Source organism: Salvelinus namaycush, chromosome 39 (genome assembly GCF_016432855.1).
Source record: "Salvelinus namaycush isolate Seneca chromosome 39, SaNama_1.0, whole genome shotgun sequence".
Taxonomy (NCBI): Eukaryota; Metazoa; Chordata; class Actinopteri; order Salmoniformes; family Salmonidae; genus Salvelinus; species Salvelinus namaycush.
Window position 1 is genome coordinate 4,339,606 of NC_052345.1, and position 9,462 is coordinate 4,349,067.

Here is a 9,462-nt window from a genome sequence, read left to right on the forward strand (position 1 = left end):
ACACATCGATCCAGAGCATCCCAAACATGCTCAATGGGTGACATATCTGGTGAGTATGCAAGCCATGGAAGAACTGGTAAATGTTCAACTTCCAGGAATTGTGTACAGATCCTTTTGACATGGGGCCATGCATTATCATGCTGAAACATGAGGTGATGGCAGTGGATCAATGGCACAACAATGGACCTCAGGATCTCGTCACGGTATCTCTGTGCATTAAAATTGCCATTAATAAAATGAAATTGTGTTCATTGTCCGTAGCTTATGCCTGCCCATACCATAACACCACCGCCACCATGGGGCACTCTGTTCATAACGTTGGCAACAGAAAACCGCTTGCCCACACGACACCATACACGTGATCTGCGGTTGTGAGGCCAATGGACATACTGCCAAATTCACAAAAATGACGTTGAAGGTGGCTTATGGTAGAGAAATGAACATTCAAATGAACAGCTCTGGTGGACATTCCTGCAGTCAGCATGCCAATTGCACGCTCCCTCAACTTGAGACATCTATGGCATTGTGTTGTGTTGTGTGATAAAACTGCACATTTTAGAGTGGCCTTTTATTGTCCCCAGCAGAAGATCCACATGTGTAATGATCATGCTGTTTAATCAGCTTCTTGATATGCCACACCTGTCAGGTGGATGGATTATCTTGGCAAATGAGGAATGCTCACTAACTGGGATCTTAACAAATTTGTGCTCAACATTTTTGAGAAATGTATGGAACGTTTCTGGGGTCTTTAATTTCAGCGTATGTAAACATGGGACCAACACTTTACATGTTGCATTAATATTTCTGTTCAGTGTATATTATAGGGTTTTGGTTGGTATAAGTTATTAAACTGTTAATAAGCATGTAGCTAGAACCTCTTGAAGCTAGGGGGCAGAATTTTTATGTTTGGAAAAAATAACGTTCCCAATGTAAGCTGCCTATTTCTCAGGCCCAGATGCTAGAATATGCATATAATTGACAGATTAGGATAGAAAATACTCTACAGTTTCCAAAACTGTCAAAATATTGTCTGTGAGTATAACAGAACTGATTTTGCAGGCGAAAACCTGAGAAAATCCAACCCAGAAGTGCCTTTTATTTTGAAAAATCCCTGTTCCATTGCCTAACTTTCCTTCATTTAAAGGGATATCAACCAGATTCCTTTTCCTATGGCTTCCTCGGGGTGTGAACAGTCTCTAGACATAGTTTCAAGCTTTTATTCTGAAAAATGAGTGAGATTTATCAAAACGCGTCAGTGGATAGTTGAATGTCCTTCGATTAGTTCATGCGCGTGAAAGTTGTAGCTCGACATTTTCTTTATCTCTTTTATTGAATAGTTTCCAGTCCGGTTGAAATATTATCAATTATTTATGTTAAAAACAACCTGAGGATTGATTATAAAAAACGTTTGACATATTTCTACGAACTTTACGGATACTATTTGGAATTTTCGTCTGCCCTTCATGACCGCTCGAGCCTGTTGATTTCTGAACATAACGCACCAACCAAATGGAGGTTTTTGGATATAAAAATAAGATTTATCGAACAAAAGGAACATTTATTGTGTAACTGGGAGTCTCGTGAGTGCAACATCCGAAGATCATCAAAGGTAAGCGATTAATTTTATTGCTTTTCTGACTTTCGTGACCAATCTACATTGCTGCTAGCTGTTCGTAATGTTTTGTCTAGTGATCGATAAACTCGCAAACGCTTGGATTGCTTTCGCTGTAAAGCATATTTTCAAAATCTGATACAATAGGTGGATTAACAACAAGCTAAGCTGTGTTTTGGTATATCTCACTTGTGATTTCATGAAAATAAATATTTTTAGTAACTTTTTGGGTATTTGGCGCTCTGCAATTCAGCGGTTCAAATGATCCCGTTAAAGGGATCCGAAATCATCCGTGCGCCCCTTAGTGAGTTTGTTGTGTATTGGAGGCAATGGAATGCAACAGGGTTTCTTCTGGATCTGGACTGGAGAACTCTATTCACACGTGTAACAGTTTGTCTGAACCACCATCTCATATAATGTCCAACAGATGTGTGTGTGTGTGTGTGTGTGTGTGTGTGTGTGTTTGTGTGAGAGAGAGAGAGAGAGATGTCATAAAGAACATGTTCTAGCCTCTAAGACATATCACTATGTCATGATGTCAGTTCCTCTTAGTTCACCAACTCTCTCTCTCTCATGAATGCACGCCACTGCGCACTCACACCACACCACACACACACACACACTCCCCCTCTCTCTCTCCACCCCTCTCTCCTCTCCCCCCTCACTCCACTCTCTCTCTCTTGCTCCCTCCCCTCTGTTTGTGAACCGACCATACCCCACCACCCCACCTCAGTTTAATTTAGTGCCTCAGCCGACAGCTCATTGACAGCTTCTGTGATGGGCAGAAGTTATCCATGTTGAAGACCACGTATATAGATATACCAGCTAGGAGACTACAATGGAACCTAAGCACATGTGTTATGCGTGAAGTGACGTGCCTCAGTGACCTAGTCTGTGAAAATGATTAGGAAAACGTGGTCATAAACACCCACTGAACTTATGCAGAACTTATGCATATTTTATATTGTGAATTTAACTTCAAATAGGCAAACAACATTGTATGAGTGCCTTGTTCTATGCAATAATCTGATTTAGCCTCAGTGGAGTATTTATAAGATCTGCTTATTCTTATGTTCAATAATATCCCCTTAATCGAGAATCAATAAAAAGTAACGTAATGTGTTCGGACGCATAGCCTTTTCACCATGTTGTTACATATATGGTATGGCCACTTCATATTTTTACAGGTGTAGGCTATAGTTACCATCTCTGCGCTCCAGATTCTGGAACATGGACGCGCCGAGTGCAGTTCGCGCTCGTACCAGAACGCACCTCCCACTTCCCACTTTTTTATTTTTAAAGTTCTAGAGCCTCTCGTCCTCCAATTGTTAAAACTCGGGACGCGCTTGACATAGGGCGCATACTTCTCGGAGACTTCTGGACTGCAACTTTGGCACACAGAGAGAACTGTTCTGAACAGGGATTTCAATAGGTTACCTTTCTGAGGTTTGTGGACAATACAACTGTATTAAAGGGATTTGAGCCTCCTAGACACGTCGATAAAGTGGATAAGAAATAGCACTGTTTTGAGCACATTTCGGGACTTTATTTCATTTTGCCAGGTAGGTGTCTCACGAACAACTTTCTTCTACTTCTGGTGCGACTTTATGATGGAAACAAGGCAACAAGTAGGCTAGTAGCCAGTAGCCCAGTCTGTGACAGTTTGGAATCATTCTGCAGGCTGTTCTGGGTGCAGAGTGCACCTCGGACGGTGTTTACTGTTCAGGCGAGATGTGGCTTGGGGAAGTTATAAGAGGGATTTCTCTGGGTTACTGTCTGTGAGCTGAATGCCCGTCACTGCGTGTCTTTATTAGAAACGAGAATAGTTTTGTGATCACATTTTATATTAAAACATTTCCGAGTTTTTCCTCTTAACGCACATGATGTAGGATACTATATGTCATATATGTCTATCCCATTATCCGTGCTTATCGATCTCACCACGAGCAATGAGCACTGACTAGCCCATAGCCAAGGTTTATATGGCCGAAATGTTCTCCCCCAACATAGAATATAACTATCTCACTTCGACTACCTTATCCATCTGTCAAGCCAAACCGCATCCGCAGAAACCTTTGAAAGCAGATCTTTGTCAAGATGTGATATGGTCGGTTATATTTGCTTGTCAAAATATCTTTACGGTGCCTAGCTCACCATTCCAGATTAAAATCTCTGCGCAGCCAGAGACCCTCACAGAGAGAGTCATGCAGAACAGAGATACGGTTCCAACTTTCAAAACTGCTTGAATCAACGTTGTTTCCATCCATAATAATAATTTAAAAAATCATCAATCGTTGATTTGTTGAATTCAACGTCAACCAGATGTAAAACTCAACCAAATCAAAACTGGACGTTGAACTGACGTCTGTGCCCAGCATGTTGTTAGTTAGAGGCACAGCAGGCAGGTCAGGGTGGTGTGTTATCGGCAGTTGATGTTGGTTTATCCCGTTTGTGTTTGTTTTAAAGGTAATTGAATTAGAGCTTGTTATCTCACTAATCGACCAGGGTTGTCATCTCTTCTTTGTTTATTTAAACTTTAACCTGATTGGATTACGTTGACTTGTCTTTGTATACAATAGAATAGTAATGGCATGGTAATAACAACTTCATCAAATCCAAATTCTAAAAATTATCTTATTGCTGTAGTTGTGAGAATAGCACATTTGTGATTTTGAGCAACAATCACCTAGACTACTCAAGTATACCTAATGTTATTCAGAGGCCTCTATGTCAAAGACTTTGTGTGAAGAGATGTTATAAAGCATGCTAGATAAATACAAGTCAGCGAGGCAGCCAGGAAGGGCACCTAAACAAACTGGAGTCTATGAAGGGATGGGAAAAGTAAAGACCGAGATGGAGGGACAGAGACAGAGGGAGGAGGAGGACGAGATCAGCAGAGAGAGAGCGAGAGAGAAAGCAAACATTCCTGACTTGGTGTCTCAGCAATTTAATTAAAGAACGTCAAAGATGCTAACACACACACACACACACACACACACACACACACACACACACACACACACACACACACACACACACACACACACACACACACACACACACACACACACACACACACACACATTGTGAGATCCCCCCTACTTACCCCCCCCCCCCCCACCCCCCCACACACTTTGGTCTTGGACTAATCCCAGGGGTCAGCTAATAAGTGTTCGGGTCATGCCACCATGACAACTAAATAGGGGGACCCCTGATTGAGTTAATAACCCCATGATGGAAGCTAAGAGGTACAAGGTGAAGAGGATTTGGTTTGGTGTGTGTGTGTTAGTCTAAAGAGGGCGAAGCAGCTATTAGAGAATGAGAAGTGGTTGTTCGTGGTTGTAGTGTTATCAACAACAGCAGTAGTATAAATCCGCTCCTCTTAGCCAGGCTTAACTGCCCTGTGGTGCTTTGGGGGTGCTCCTCTAGCTCCTCCAGGTCAGCTTCTACTCTGGCTTCCCCTTGTTAGGGACCATTAAGGAATTAAAACCTCCATGAGCTCTGGTCTCTCTCTCTCTCTCTCGCTCTCTCTCTCTCTCTCTCTCTCTCTCTCTCTCTCTCTCTCTCTCTCTCTCTCTCTCTCTCTCTCTCTCCCTTTCTCTGGTCTCTCTCTCTCTCTCTGGTCTCTCTCTCTCTCTCTGGTCTCTCTCTCTCTCTCTGGTCTCTCTCTTTCTCTGGTCTCTCTCTCTCTCTCTGGTCTCTCTCTTTCTCTCTGGTCTCTCTCTTTCTCTCTGGTCTCTCTCTCTCTCTCTCTCGCTGTCTCTCTCTCTGTCACTCTCTGTCTCTCCTTTGGTCTCTTTCTCTCCATTTCACCGATCTTGCTCTCCCTGTCTTTCTTTCTCCCTCTATCTGGGCTTGCTCTCAGCTCTTTCTCTCGCTGCCACACAGTTCTCTCCCTCGCTCTCTCTCCCTACCTCTCTGCTCTTTCTCAAGTTCTCAGTCCAGTCTCCTGTCCTGCAGCTGTGCAGACACAGACAGAGGGATGGGGGCTCGGGTTCATGTGGGAGCGTTTAGAGTGTTTAGGGAAGTTGTCACCATGTGTGATAAAACAGCGAGTGTCTCCCGAACCCAACATAAATCATCCTGATGCTGAGAAAGACACCGGTTTTAATACAGTAATAGATGACTTGCATCGTATGTCTATTGTTTTCCTTCAATGCCCAAAAGAGCCAAACAGGAAGTAACATTATTATATTGAATATGTCCATTGTCCTCAATGAGTGTCTGAATGTGTTTTGTAGACAGTTTGTTCTTGTTTTGATGCTCCTTGGTTGGACTGCGAGGTGGTTGGAATTGACCTTTTCTTTGACCTGTGGAATTTAGCCTATAGTCTACACGTTCCACTGCTCTTTAATAGTGTATTTACCTTTCCACAATGAATTATCTTAATGTGACAGCTTTCCTGACACTCTATCCATTTTACCGTGAGTCTAACACGGCACTGACTGGCCATGTTCATCGGAGGGGAACCTATGATTCTCAGAACCCAGAGCCCCTAGGGAGACGTTTACGGGTCGCTCCCCTTTGCTCCCCTGTGGTGCACCTCCTTAAAACCCTCCCCCCTCATCATCGGAGCGTGTTAGGGAAATCCAGTGGTCTAGTGGGACACATATAGCCTTCTCATTACATTCCTCAGTGTACTACTCTGAGAGATGAACCTTTAGCGTTCGTCACTTGAGAGAGGGAGGGAGAGACATTTTCATATTCAGATACCTGATCAGTCTTCAGACTTGTCTTATACTATACCTGAGGCTAAGAGTTATTTTGACTCCCTCCACCCCTCTCCCAGTTTTGACCCCCACCCCTAGCCAGCCCTAATCCCCTCTCCCCAAGGGCGCAGTCCGGGTTGTGTACACACATGCCTTTTCATCCCATACAATAGCCCCTCAATCCTACACACACACACACACACACACACACACACACATACACACACACACACACACACACACACACACACACACACACACACACACACACACACACACACACACACACACACACACACACACACACACACACAGACACCCCCCCCCCCCCCACCCATTCAATGGTCCCCTGTATACACACTCAGACAGACAGTATGAGGCTACAGGGTCTTCTCAGAGCACTTCAAAGGCCTTGTCTCTCTCGCTCAGATCAGCTCCACAACTACAGCCACAACAGGTGATGAGAGAGGCCGCTTGGGAAACAGAAGGTAGATCCACTCTTTCGCTTACTGGGAAGTGGATGGATCAGTGTGCATATTTGTGTCAGTTATGACAGAGTGTGTTGCGGTATGTATGTGGGGCTTTTGTGGTAAGTCTTTTCTGTGTTTCCCTTGGCAACAGCCTGCTCTGAGACCCAGAGCTTCATACAGCCCTGTGTTTAGACAAACAGCAGGAAAATAGACTGTTGGGATGTTATTGCAAGTGGACATTAAGACTTGACACACACACACACACTCACCCCTCCCCCCTCCCCACACACACACACACACACACACACACACACACACACACACACACACACACACACACACACACGTACACACACAAGGACACACACACACGTACACACACAAGGACACACACATGCTTTGCAATTAAATGTTCTGTTACTTTCTGTACCGATGTCCAGCTGTCAGACTTCCATTGAATAGGCAGGCACATTCAGTTTCCCCTCCTTTCTACTATAAATGAAGAGCTGTTAGCTGCTTGTTCCAGTACTCTGGCCTGCTCCCCCCCTCTCCAAACCTCTCATACCTCTGTCCACTCCTGCTCCCCCCTACGGGTGGCAGGCGGATTAGGGGGTTAGAAGTCAGAGGGGGGGGTGCAGCTGGAGGGGCCAGTCAGAACACAGGTCAGGACAGGGAACTGACGAGGTGGAAGGAGCAGGGTCTAGGAGCGTGTGTGTGTGTTGGGCGGAGGGGCAGGATTGGGGGTGTAGGAGTTTTGGCAGGCAGGAAACTGGCAGGGAAGAAAGACTAGGGTCGAGGGGTTCGTGTGTGTGTGTGTGTGTGTGTGTGTGTGTGTGTGTGTGTGTGTGTGTGTGTGTGTGTGTGTGTGTGTGTGTGTGTGTGTGTGTGTGTGTGTGTGTGTGTGTGTGTGTGTGTGTGTGTGTGTGTGTGTGTACCTCAGTTATAATTTGTTCCTTCAGGTATAGTAGACACCATACCAGTCATACCTGTATGATCACCATACAACTTGGAACATTTACCATTTCAATCAGTATAATTTGTTTGTTTGTTTACTCACGTAAAAGAGAGTCAAGTTCTTCTCCCTTCTTTACCCCCTCTTTACACCACTGCTACTCTCTGTTATCATCTACCCATAGTCACTTTAATAACTCTGCCTACATGTACATACTACCTCAACTAACCCGTGCACCCGCACATTGACTCTATCAGTACCCCCCCTGTATACAGTCTCGCTATTGTTATTTTACTGCTGCTCTTTAATTACTTGTTACTTTTATCTCTTATTCTTATCTGTATTTTTTTGAAACTGCATTGTTGGTTAGGGGCTCGTAAGTAAGCGTTTCACTGTAAGGTCTACCTGTTGTATTCGGCGCATGTGACTAATAACATTTGATTTGAACGTTAAAGGACTTGCATGAGACCTTTGTCTCAACAAGAAGTTTAAAAAAAGTATTGAAGGTTGTTTCAGGATACTTAAAGGGGCAGTCTGGGATTCAAACAACAACAAACACCATTCAACCTTTTCATTTAAAAGTCCAAAAAATGGAAGCACCAATCCCAGATTGCCCCTGTTAGCGTCCCTGTTCACATACTCCTCTCCTCTCACACTACAGTGGCTCCCTGAGCCTGTGGTATTTCTGAACTTGGCCATGTTGTTAACAGATGAGAGCTGTAGCCACTTCAAAGTGAAGGAGAACGGATCAAAAGTTAAGCAGCGACAGCATTTTATACACCAGCGGGAGAGGAGAGGGAAGTAATGAAAGTGTGTGTGTGTTTGCACTTGATGCCCTTTCATAGAGAGAGAGAGAATGAGAGAGAATAGAGAGGGAAAGATAGAGAGAGAGAATAGAGAGGGAAAGGTAGAGAGAGAGAGAATGAGAGAGAGAGAATAGTGAGGGAAACGTAGAGAGAGAGAGAGAGAGCGCAAAAGAGGGAGAGACAAAGAAAGAGAGACAAAGGTAAGGCAAAGTTGAGATGTGGGACAAAGAAAAATAGTTTGTTCGACTAAGTCGTTGGTCTTCAATGGCAATACTGTCCAGTTAAAATCAGACATTCCTCTGAGGCTGAGCACAGACACTTTGTACAGCCAAGACAAGCATAGCTAGCACACTGCAGTCTGTTGAGAGTCAATCAGCTGCAGAAATACTGAACAGACTGATGATGAATGACTTTATGGCTTTTCGACTGCCTGACCAAGGCTTGACCCCGACTGTTCAGACTGCAGGGCTGTTATGTTTTGATGAGAGACATGATGGCAGTCACAAATAGAACATGGACTTGGCCTGAGATGATGTTAATGCTAGATATGTAGTTATGAATGCTGTGTGTGTGTGTGTGTGTGTGTGTGTGTGTGTGTGTGTGTGTGTGTGTGTGTGTGTGTGTGTGTGTGTGTGTGTGTGTGTGTGTGTGTGTGTGTGTGTGTGTGTGTGCGTGTGTGTGTGTGCGTGTGTGCGTGTGTGCGTTGATCCAGAACAACATGGGTTGGAATGTTGTTCAATATCGGAGGAATTTATCTGAGAAGCTGTGACCAGGAGCTGTTCTTTTAGGTACGCCTAAACATTCTGCAATCACTATCAGTGTGTGAACAACCTTTACTATGATACACTCTGTCAATAGACAGACACGCTAATACACACACACACACACACACACACACACACACACACACACA

The 9,462-nt window shown here is 44.3% G+C and overlaps 1 protein-coding gene across 1 annotated transcript in view; it reads left to right on the forward strand.

The window, feature by feature from the left end:
* Positions 1 to 2,932: 2,932 nt before the first annotated feature.
* vasna (vasorin a) overlaps positions 2,933 to 9,462 on the forward strand; it is a 30,296-nt gene continuing 23,766 nt past the window's right edge. The window contains exon 1 of the mRNA XM_038979351.1: positions 2,933 to 3,174. The gene's annotated coding sequence lies outside the window, so the exon portion shown is untranslated. The remainder of the gene's footprint in view (positions 3,175 to 9,462) is intronic.